This window comes from Acipenser ruthenus, chromosome 1 (assembly GCF_902713425.1).
Source record: "Acipenser ruthenus chromosome 1, fAciRut3.2 maternal haplotype, whole genome shotgun sequence".
Classification (NCBI taxonomy): domain Eukaryota; kingdom Metazoa; phylum Chordata; class Actinopteri; order Acipenseriformes; family Acipenseridae; genus Acipenser; species Acipenser ruthenus.
In genome coordinates this window covers 92153961-92166004 of record NC_081189.1, presented here as the reverse complement: position 1 = coordinate 92166004, position 12044 = coordinate 92153961, and the positions used below count along the sequence as shown (strand labels likewise).

General features: G+C 39.5%; 1 pseudogene; it reads right to left on the bottom strand.

The window, feature by feature from the left end:
- Positions 1-81: 81 nt before the first annotated feature.
- On the bottom strand, positions 82-3302 carry LOC117420431 (protein O-mannose kinase-like; annotated as a pseudogene).
- Positions 3303-12044: the final 8742 nt, after the last annotated feature.

Here is a 12044-nt window from a genome sequence, read left to right as displayed (position 1 = left end):
ATGATAGCCTATCCCAGCTGCATTCCTATTCATTTCAACTGCAAAATCATAGGGCCAATAAATGATGAGGCTCAAATACAATGGACTCAGAATATTTTTTTTAGAATGCAATGTTTGTTTTTACATTTTCATAAAATGACAATGCGATCACAACATGTCTCTTGTGCCAGGTGTAGTATTCTCTTTTATCAAGGTTGCATATACAATTCTGTACACATCTAAAACAGTCTGAACTGAAGACCTTTCCACTGCCTTCACTCCCTTCTACCTGCCCCAGGAGGAAGTCAACCACACTTGGGATTTTCCATATCTGTTTTCTCATCGTAGGCAGGCATCAGTGTGTCTGTAAACAGCATTTCCTTAGCATGAGGCCACAGCTGCTCAGGTGCCACAAATTCTCCCAGCAGTTCCCGAAGGCCACATTTCTGTCAACTAGTGGGAGGGCGTCCAAGTCATTTGCCACAAGATGGAAGTCACTGGTTAACAAATACTGAGACAAGGTCTTGCCAAGGTCATTTGAGTCGCACATTACACAAGTGCCCATTGGGCTACTGTGGAGAAAGTTAACGATGGCCACATACTCCATGGCCAGTCGGAATCGGTTATGCCAAGTGTTTAGGCTTTGGTACTTTACAAGGTTTAACACTGCATTGAGATTCATTAGCGAGCCTAGTGGTTGGTACTCTGTAACAATTGTGTTATCTTCTACGCAGAATCCTACAAGGGTGACTACGTATTCGCTCTGCAGAGATTTAAGCATCTCCAGTCCATGCAGGAAGTCCTCCTGGAAATCATGACCAGTAAGCTTAGAAAGAGCAACCTTGTGGCCCTTCCACTCGGAAAGAAAGACATGTAACACATAAGGCAAAAAACTCACCAACTATATGTAGTTTTTTTAATGTTTGATTAAATTATTGGCTCTTCTGAATGTTATTGTTAAAAAGGCAAGCATAACACTGGATACTTGCAGACTTCAGATTCCCCTCTACACATGCCCCCAAATCTTGACTAGGGGTGAGTTGGGTACACGAAAAAAGAATCATTACTCAAGTATCTTATTAATTGTTCAAGGACTCAAAAAATGTAATTATTACTTTATTTGATAAATGTTAGTTAAATCTATTTCTGAACAGTTGACAAATGCTGCCTTTAAGCAAGTTTCTTTAAACAGCAAGGGGTTTGGCGATTATTTCCAATTCGGTTTCCTCACAAAGGCTGTAGCAGCAAAAGGGGCAGGTTAAGTGTGTCACATCACTCTGTCAGTCTTCCACCTTAGATATAGACATGTTTGCTAGTTAGATAAACCAGTCAGAGAGGTAGGACAGCAGTTTAATCAACCAGGTTGTCATTAAGTTATGTTTATGTGTAATTTCATGTAATGAAACAGTGTCTATAAATAAGGAGAAATACATTGAAATGAATTTAGTAATACTCCACAAAGATAAAACTGAATGTACAAGGCGCTAAATGATGTATTCTTGGAGTTCTGCCTATTATTTGATTGTATGCTATATACCGTGGCATTGTTTTGGAGCTTATTTTTGTAGTGGAGAGTAGTGCCGTGCATTGGATTGGAGTAGTGGAGTACTTTACTGCGCGAAAATCCAACCGTGCTAATCCTGACCACCACTTGTGACCTCAGCCAAATTAAAGCCCAGGTCTCTAGGGGTGCAAAGCGAACAAGCACATGTGCTATGCTAAATACAGTACTTAAATCGGCATGTAAACCAATACCTTACTTTGTAGTTACTTTATGCTTACTGCAATAATTAATCATGTGCGCCTTTGTAAAGTTTTATAGTGATAAAAAAGTATATATGTATACCTACAAACAGATCATAAAATGGGAAGACTAACCTGCTTGACAGCCCCTTGGCCAATCACCTTCAGTTTCCTAACTTCCTTTCTTACAGCGTCACACTGCAGCCAGGGGGAGCAGGTCTTCATGGCTCCCATTTTGAAGTGACGATGAGGGCACATGTGGTGAAAGTGTTCCTGCTGGTGAATTCTTTGATACAAAGAATCCACATACAGGTAGAACACAATGTTCCCACATAACAGCACCAAGGCACACCAGTACTAGTTGGTCCACCCTTTGAGAACAGTCTGCCTTGGCCATGATTTAATCTTACTACAATGGGAAGGCAAGTAGAAAACTATGACATGGTAGTTTTAATTGATATAACATGTCCAAGGTTACTGACAGCAACTTATCTACAAGGTGGTTCAATTGTCATTTGACTGGATTAGTGCAATGTATTTTTGTTGGGGGACAGGGACGGGATGTACACTTTATTGTAAGGCTGGAAAGGTTTAAACTGCATTTATAAACAACTAATTGAAAACAGGTGGACATCAATGTCAAATTTAAAATAAATACACAAATTAAATATAAAGATAACTTTAATACGTTTTTGAAGGTAGCAACAGTATATCTAAAGCAAAGGGAGCACAGCATATACCATTTCTTTAGGTAGGATTTACTCGACAGCGTTAAATTAATGTAAGATATGTAAAATCTAATTAAACAGGTATATTTTTGCTGTCTTTTCATTTTACCCCACACAATTCATCTCGACTACATTCTACACTTTCAACCGGATATGTTCTAAACAGCTGACTCCCTTTCCGTTTCTAATGCAAACCAAATACTCAGAACCAAGACTTGACAATCCTTTTTTCTTCGCGCATACAGTGCACTCTAGTGAGCAAAGTTGGCAAAGTCTGCTCTAAGGCCATTCGAAAATATGGACTGGATAGATCTGAGATACGTGGTGTAAAAAGTAATTGGGCATTAATCAGTATATCTATAAAAATACTATTTATTGGACGAATCATAAAATCTATTGTAGCGTACCAGCTTTTCAGGAACAATGGAAAGGGAAGAGATCAGACAGGAGACTGTAGCTTCGGTCGGGAACGGCAATTTTATTCAGGTTACAGTGCACACAACAGTCACGGCATACAGAACCAAATTTATAGCCCCTTTCCACTGGTGCTTCTACCCGGGTCACAATCCCACATGGGTCAACACGCTTTGACCCGGGTCGAGCAAGACACAATGCATGATGGGAGTTTGTAAGCGGATGAAGTAACAAACAGCCACACCTGCGTGAAGGTTTCACTTCCATAAGCAACATTTCTGTTTATTCTGTTTAGCCATATTTCTGTTGATTGAGACACACCATGAGCCAGATTGCAGCAGGGATGAAGAAACATTTGCTTTACTCAACATATTGGCCAACGATTCAAACCAGAAAAGCCTGGATGGAAGCACCTATAACAAGCTGCTTCTGGGGCATTGCGTATTGCCACAGATATCCCAGGTTTAGTGTCAGGTTTAGTGTGTAAATAAATCTGGAGTATGGTCTGCACATGAGTGGAAATTTACGCCGTGATGACAGATTATCTGGCCAAGTGGCAGCGTATAGATGCTTAATAAGAGAGGCCCCAGTATAGAACCCTGTGGCATACCTGTGGATATGAGACTAGAAGCAGAAGAATGACCACCCACTGAAACAGATTGCTTTCTGTCACACAGGTAAGATCTGACCCAGCAGAGAGCAGTGCCTGTAATCCCCACATAAGTCTCCAAACAACTAAGAAGAATGGCATGATCAACAGTGTCAAATGCAGCACTAAGAGCCAAGAGAACCACAATAGATAAAGCACCTGAATCAGCAGCCATAAGCAGATCATTGACAACTTTAACAAGGTCTGTTTCTGTGCTATGTAATGGTCTAAAGCCTGACTGAAAAGGTTCCTAGAGTACACATTTTAATAAATGAGTTTGAAACAGATATTTAATTACCTCAGTATGAGTACTGACTGGATGTAGATTGAAACAGATATATGTAAAGAACATAATATTGAAAATAACTATTTATCATTTTAGGGAAAAAAAAAAAATCAGGCTCTTAAGGGTACATTCTTAGGTACAGATTGGATTTCTTGAAAAAAAAATTACAAAACTTCTCCAGGACAGATAAATCACAATGTGGGGAAATAATCAAATAAAAATAAATGATACATTGAGCTGCTGTATATAACAGTAACTCCTAGAAGGTTGCACAGCTGACACACTGGGATCCTTCAAGAAGCTGCTTCATGAGATTCTGGGATCAATAAGCTACTAACAACCGAGCAAGATGGGCTAAATGGCCTCTCTCGTTTGTAAACTTTCTTATGTTCTTATATTAAAATGTTGAGATTTTCACACCTAATAAACATTAACTAAAGCTCCCAACTTTTTACAAAACTTGTATTACCTAAACTTAAAATGTGCACTATACCCATATCAGAGGACAGCTATGTGCATATAGTCAGTGTCTTAAATATTGAGACCCCTGATGGATGGTTCTCTGTTACATCTCTTGCCAAGGGCGTAGGTTTGGTTTGAACATTGGTGGGGACACAATTTTTTAGGGGGGTGGAGTCACATCGCTAGGGGGGTTCAGAGGCGTGCCACCCCGGGAAGACATTTTTTAGGAGACAGCTGTTAAATGGTCACTTCTGGTGGCTTGAAATGAATGAATTGAGGATAATCTGATTGACATGAAGTGGCCCTCCTGGAAGCTGGTTTGACATCCCTGCTATAGAATTACTAATAACCTGAATTATAACCTATCCCAGCCTTACTGAAGCTACCATTACCCCTACAAGCATGAGCACATGCATGCTCACGTGCTCTGCCTACCTCTCCTGTGTCTGTGCTGCTGCTCGTACCTGGGTGCACTGCTTCATTCACCTGATAAAATAATAAATTGATGCATGCCATATAGAGAGAAAATATATGGCTATGCTAACTTTATTCACTGAGTATTACTATACAGCATTAGCCTACCATCATATCACAATGTGCCTCAAACAATAATATATCTCAAAACTGAGTCTAACACTTTCACTTTTATTATCACTAAGCCATTACAGACCTGACCTGCGACTCTGTTGCTCCACCTGCCTCTGTACTGCTTTTACCAGGTTGCACTGCTTCTTTCACCTGATAAAATGATAAATTGATGCATGCTGTTTAGAGAGAAAGTATGACTCTGCTAACTTCATTAGTAAATTATTTTTATCATTTGCTATGAGAATCATTATCAATTGTGTTTATTACTTTAACAACATCTTCCTACTTACACTTTGACTTTTTGTAAAAAAAAAAAACTTCCTTATGTCCACCTTTATTTTTTTGGCTGCCATTATGCTTTACACCTAAAGCCAAATTGAAGTGATTAGCTAACGTTAGTTGGTTGACGATATCAAAACATGCTCACGCACACTGACTCTCTGTCTGTCTCCCTCTCTCTCTCTCTCTCTCTCTCTCACACACACACACACATAATGATTAGCTGTGAAACAAGCTAGCTAGCCACCAAGGACGTGGGGTTAGCAGCTAGCAATGGGTCGCTAACGTAATAAACCTACTTACCTACCCATTAGGTAGGTAGGTAGGTTTATTCTCTCAAACTATGTTGCTGACGAGCTGACAATACCTTCAGCCGCGGTACGTGGCTTTCATTCAGTCAGTGGCTCACACTCATATCAGACTGACCGGCAAGCGGCAGCTTCAGATGAGCGTCTTTCCAGAGTCCAGCCCAAGCCAGCGGGTCTCAACCTTTTTTTACTCACGCCCCACTGAAATTTTTTTTTTATACCCCCCCCCCCCCCGGTTAATTTGACTTTTTAATATATATTTTTTATGACTACCTATATAATATAGAGCGTTTATTTAGCCGCCTGGATAGTCACACTGTCCATTCAATCAAATATATGTTCGTGTTCGCTTTTTACACACACGATACAAAAATATCAAGCAAGGATTAAGTAGTTACAAAGGGAGGAAGGAGAAGGATTGAAATAATGTGACAACGCATTAACCAACAAACACAAAATAAATATCGAATTTAACTGATTACATGTGTTCTTATTTTTTAAAATAAATGTGAAAAATGTGCCACAATATACACCGTTTAAGATTGACTAGAATGTTCCTTATTTTAAACCCAGAGAATCACCTTTAACTCCCGAGTCCTTGTTCACTTTCGCGCCTAAATGAAACACCTACAATCCAAGGGTGCCATTCTTTTTAAAGCTATCTCTTTTTCTCTCAATAACTCGCTGCACTCAAAGGGCGAAATCGGGAGTATCGTTTGGCACGTCACTGTACTAGTAAGTTATAAAAACGTTCACCGCCCGGTTGAGAACCTAGTGCCTAAGCCAATCAAATTAGCGGTTTGGTTTTTTTTTTGGAGGAGGTAGTAGCAACGAGGGGATCTTGAGAGAGTTAACCCTTTGTGGAGCGGATAAAATAACATGACAAAAGACGTTTCAGATTTATCAAAATTATTGGTAGGGACAATTCAACGGGTTCTGCTTTCTCCCTGTCTTGTTTCTTCCTCTTTCTTTTCGTTCCGCCTTGTTCCAACTTAGTTTACTCACTTTGTTTTCTAAACTCATTTTCTGAACTGCGTCTCCCGAACTGCGTCTCTCCCTATCCTCTTTTTTACTCCCTCTTTATAGTGAACAGCTGATTAAATTATTGTCCACACCTGCGATCCAAACAGTGAGTTCAAGCTGTAGACACCGGTGACGTTGCCATAGGAACAGGTAAGACAGCGTGTGTACGAAAACGTAAAAAACAAAATAAATCAATACATCAATAACGTGCTTAAATTAAATCATTCCAACAACACAAATGTGAAAAAAAGGAAAAATAAATAAAACATTCTAAAAATCACAACAATATAATTCAATAAATCACATACACTTTTGTCACCCGTGACATATATATATATATATATATATATATATATATATATATATATATATATATATATATATATATATTTGCATGCCCCGGTAGCTAAATGCTTAGTTACGGCTCTGAGCAAAACCAAAGCCCATGGCCAGTATTCAATATTTTTCTGTCTGTATTCTTTTCTGTTGAGCACTACTGACACCGTTGAAACGGTGAGTCTTAGGTCGCCTTCGGATATATTAGTCCTATCAGTGCGTCTGAACCTGGTGTGTAATCCCAAGGTAACTGCTCACTTTTAACACGTTGTAAGACGTTAATTCACGTTTTAAATATTACAGTGTCCCCTTCAGACATGTTAAAGGAGAGATTCGGGAATAACATTCAAAACTATGCGCGAGTAAATACCATCCTAACTCCTAACATCTACGATATGGAGTCTTGCATGCCCCGGTAGCTGCGATATGGAGTCTTTCCATCCACCTCTGATTGCGTCAACCGGAGGAGCATGCAATTTATATATATATATGCATGCCCCCGTAGCTAAATGCTTAGTTACGGCTCTGGGCAAAACCAAAGCCCATGGCCAGTATACAATATTTTTCTATCTGTATTCTTTTCTGTTGAGCACTACAGACACCGTTGAAACGGTGAGTCTTAGGTCGCCTGCTGATACATTAGTCCTATCAGTGCGTCTGAACCTGGTGTGTAATCCCAAGGTAACTGCTCACTTTTAACACGTTGTAAGACGTTAATTCACGTTTTAAATAATACAGTGTCCCCTTCAGACATGTTAAAGGAGAGATTCGGGAATAACATTCAAAACTCTGCGCGAGTAAATACCATCCTAACTCCTAACATCTACGATATGGAGTCTTGCATGCCCCGGCAGCTGCGATATGGAGTCTTTCCATCCACCTCCGATTGCGTCAACCGGAGGAGCGTGTAATTTATATATATATATATATATATATATATATATATATATATATATATATATATATATATATATTTGCATGCCCCGGTAGCTAAATGCTTAGTTACGGCTCTGAGCAAAACCAAAGCCCATGGCCAGTATACAATATTTTTCTGTCTGTATTCTTTTCTGTTGAGCACTACTGACACCGTTGAAACGGTGAGTCTTAGGTCGCCTGCGGATAGTCCAATCAGTGCGTCTGAACCTGGTGTGTAATCCCAAGGTAACTGCTCACTGGTAACACGTTGTAAGACGTTAATTCACGTTTTAAGTAATACAGTGTCCCCTTCAGACTTTTTAAAGGAGAGATTCGGGAATAAGATTCAAAACTATGCGCGAGTAAATACCATCCTAACTCCTAACATCTACGATATGGAGTCTTGCATACCCCGGTAGCTGCGATATGGAGTCTTTCCATCCACCTCCGATTGCGTCAACCGGAGGAGCATGCAATTTATATATATATATATATATATATATATATATATATATATATATATATATATATATATATATATATATATATTTGCATGCCCCGGTAGCTAAATGCTTAGTTACGGCTCTGGGCAAAACCAAAGCCCATGGCCAGTATACAATATTTTTCTGTCTGTATTCTTTTCTGTTGAGCACTACTGACACCGTTGAAACGGTGAGTCTTAGGTCGCCTGCGGATAGTCCAATCAGTGCGTCTGAACCTGGTGTGTAATCCCAAGGTAACTGCTCACTTTTAACACGTTGTAAGACGTTAATTCACGTTTTAAATATTACAGTGTCCCCTTCAGACATGTTAAAGGAGAGATTCGGGAATAACATTCAAAACTATGCGCGAGTAAATACCATCCTAACTCCTAACATCTACGATATGGAGTCTTGCATGCCCCGGTAGCTGCGATATGGAGTCTTTCCATCCACCTCTGATTGCGTCAACCGGAGGAGCATGCAATTTATATATATATATGCATGCCCCCGTAGCTAAATGCTTAGTTACGGCTCTGGGCAAAACCAAAGCCCATGGCCAGTATACAATATTTTTCTGTCTGTATTCTTTTCTGTTGAGCACTACTGACACCGTTGACACGGTGAGTCTTAGGTCGCCTTCGGATATATTAGTCCTATCAGTGCGTCTGAACCTGGTGTGTAATCCCAAGGTAACTGCTGACTTTTAACACGTTGTAAGACGTTAATTCACGTTTTAAATATTACAGTGTCCCCTTCAGACATGTTAAAGGAGAGATTCGGGAATAAGATTCAAAACTATGCGCGAGTAAATACCATCCTAACTCCTAACATCTACGATAAGGAGTCTTGCATGCCCCGGTAGCTGCGATATGGAGTCTTTCCATCCACCTCCGATTGCGTCAACCGGAGGAGCATGCAATTTATATATATATATATATATATATATATATATATATATATATATATATATATATATATATATATATATATATATATATATATATATATATATATGCATGCCCCCGTAGCTAAATGCTTAGTTACGGCTCTGGGCAAAACCAAAGCCCATGGCCAGTATTCAATATTTTTCTGTCTGTATTCTTTTCTGTTGAGCACTACTGACACCGTTGAAACGGTGAGTCTTAGGTCGCCTGCGGATACATTAGTCCTATCAGTGCGTCTGAACCTGGTGTGTAATCCCAAGGTAACTGCTCACTTTTAACACGTTGTAAGACGTTAATTCACGTTTTAAATAATACAGTGTCCCCTTCAGACATGTTAAAGGAGAGATTCGGGAATAACATTCAAAACTCTGCGCGAGTAAATACCATCCTAACTCCTAACATCTACGATAAGGAGTCTTGCATGCCCCGGTAGCTGCGATATGGAGTCTTTCCATCCACCTCCGATTGCGTCAACCGGAGGAGCATGCAATTTATATATATATATATATATATATATATATATATATATATATATATATATATATATATATATATATATATATATATTTGCATGCCGCGGTAGCTAAATGCTTAGTTACGGCTCTGGGCAAAACCAAAGCCCATGGCCAGTATACAATATTTTTCTGTCTGTATTCTTTTCTGTTGAGCACTACAGACACCGTTGAAACGGTGAGTCTTAGGTCGCCTGCTGATACATTAGTCCTATCAGTGCGTCTGAACCTGGTGTGTAATCCCAAGGTAACTGCTCACTTTTAACACGTTGTAAGACGTTAATTCACGTTTTAAATAATACAGTGTCCCCTTCAGACATGTTAAAGGAGAGATTCGGGAATAACATTCAAAACTCTGCGCGAGTAAATACCATCCTAACTCCTAACATCTACGATATGGAGTCTTGCATGCCCCGGTAGCTGCGATATGGAGTCTTTCCATCCACCTCTGATTGCGTCAACCGGAGGAGCATGCAATTTATATATATATATATATGCCCCGGTAGCTAAATGCTTAGTTACGGCTCTGAGCAAAACCAAAGCCCATGGCCAGTATACAATATTTTTCTGTCTGTATTCTTTTCTGTTGAGCACTACTGACACCGTTGAAACGGTGAGTCTTAGGTCGCCTGCGGATATATTAGTCCTATCAGTGCGTCTGAACCTGGTGTGTAATCCCAAGGTAACTGCTCACTTTTAACACGTTGTAAGACGTTAATTCACGTTTTAAATAATACAGTGTCCCCTTCAGACATGTTAAAGGAGAGATTCGGGAATAACATTCAAAACTATGCGCGAGTAAATACCATCCTAACTCCTAACATCTACGATATGGAGTCTTGCATGCCCCGGTAGCTGCGATATGGAGTCTTTCCATCCACCTCCGATTGCTTCAACCGGAGGTGCATGAAATTATATATATATATATATATATATATATATATATATATATATATATATATATATATATATATATATATATATTTGCATGCCGCGGTAGCTAAATGCTTAGTTACGGCTCTGGGCAAAACCAAAGCCCATGGCCAGTATACAATATTTTTCTGTCTGTATTCTTTTCTGTTGAGCACTACAGACACCGTTGAAACGGTGAGTCTTAGGTCGCCTGCTGATACATTAGTCCTATCAGTGCGTCTGAACCTGGTGTGTAATCCCAAGGTAACTGCTCACTTTTAACACGTTGTAAGACGTTAATTCACGTTTTAAATAATACAGTGTCCCCTTCAGACATGTTAAAGGAGAGATTCGGGAATAACATTCAAAACTCTGCGCGAGTAAATACCATCCTAACTCCTAACATCTACGATATGGAGTCTTGCATGCCCCGGTAGCTGCGATATGGAGTCTTTCCATCCACCTCCGATTGCGTCAACCGGAGGAGCATGCAATTTATATATATATATATATATATATATATATATATATATATATATATATATATATATATATATTTGCATGCCCCGGTAGCTAAATGCTTAGTTACGGCTCTGAGCAAAACCAAAGCCCATGGCCAGTATACAATATTTTTCTGTCTGTATTCTTTTCTGTTGAGCACTACTGACACCGTTGAAACGGTGAGTCTTAGGTCGCCTGCGGATACATTAGTCCAATCAGTGCGTCTGAACCTGGTGTGTAATCCCAAGGTAACTGCTCACTGGTAACACGTTGTAAGACGTTAATTAACGTTTTAAGTAATACAGTGTCCCCTTCAGACTTGTTAAAGGAGAGATTCGGGAATAAGATTCAAAACTATGCGCGAGTAAATACCATCCTAACTCCTAACATCTACGATATGGAGTCTTGCATGCCCCGGTAGCTGCGATATGGAGTCTTTCCATCCACCTCCGATTGCGTCAACCGGAGGAGCGTGTAATTTATATATATATATATATATATATATATATATATATATATATATATATATATATATATATATATATATATATTTGCATGCCCCGGTAGCTAAATGCTTAGTTACGGCTCTGAGCAAAACCAAAGCCCATGGCCAGTATACAATATTTTTCTGTCTGTATTCTTTTCTGTTGAGCACTACTGACACCGTTGAAACGGTGAGTCTTAGGTCGCCTTCGGATATATTAGTCCTATCAGTGCGTCTGAACCTGGTGTGTAATCCCAAGGTAACTGCTCACTTTTAACACGTTGTAAGACGTTAATTCACGTTTTAAATATTACAGTGTCCCCTTCAGACATGTTAAAGGAGAGATTCGGGAATAACATTCAAAACTCTGCGCGAGTAAATACCATCCTAACTCCTAACATCTACGATATGGAGTCTTGCATGCCCCGGTAGCTGCGATATGGAGTCTTTCCATCCACCTCCGATTGCTTCAACCGGAGGAGCATGCAATTTATATATA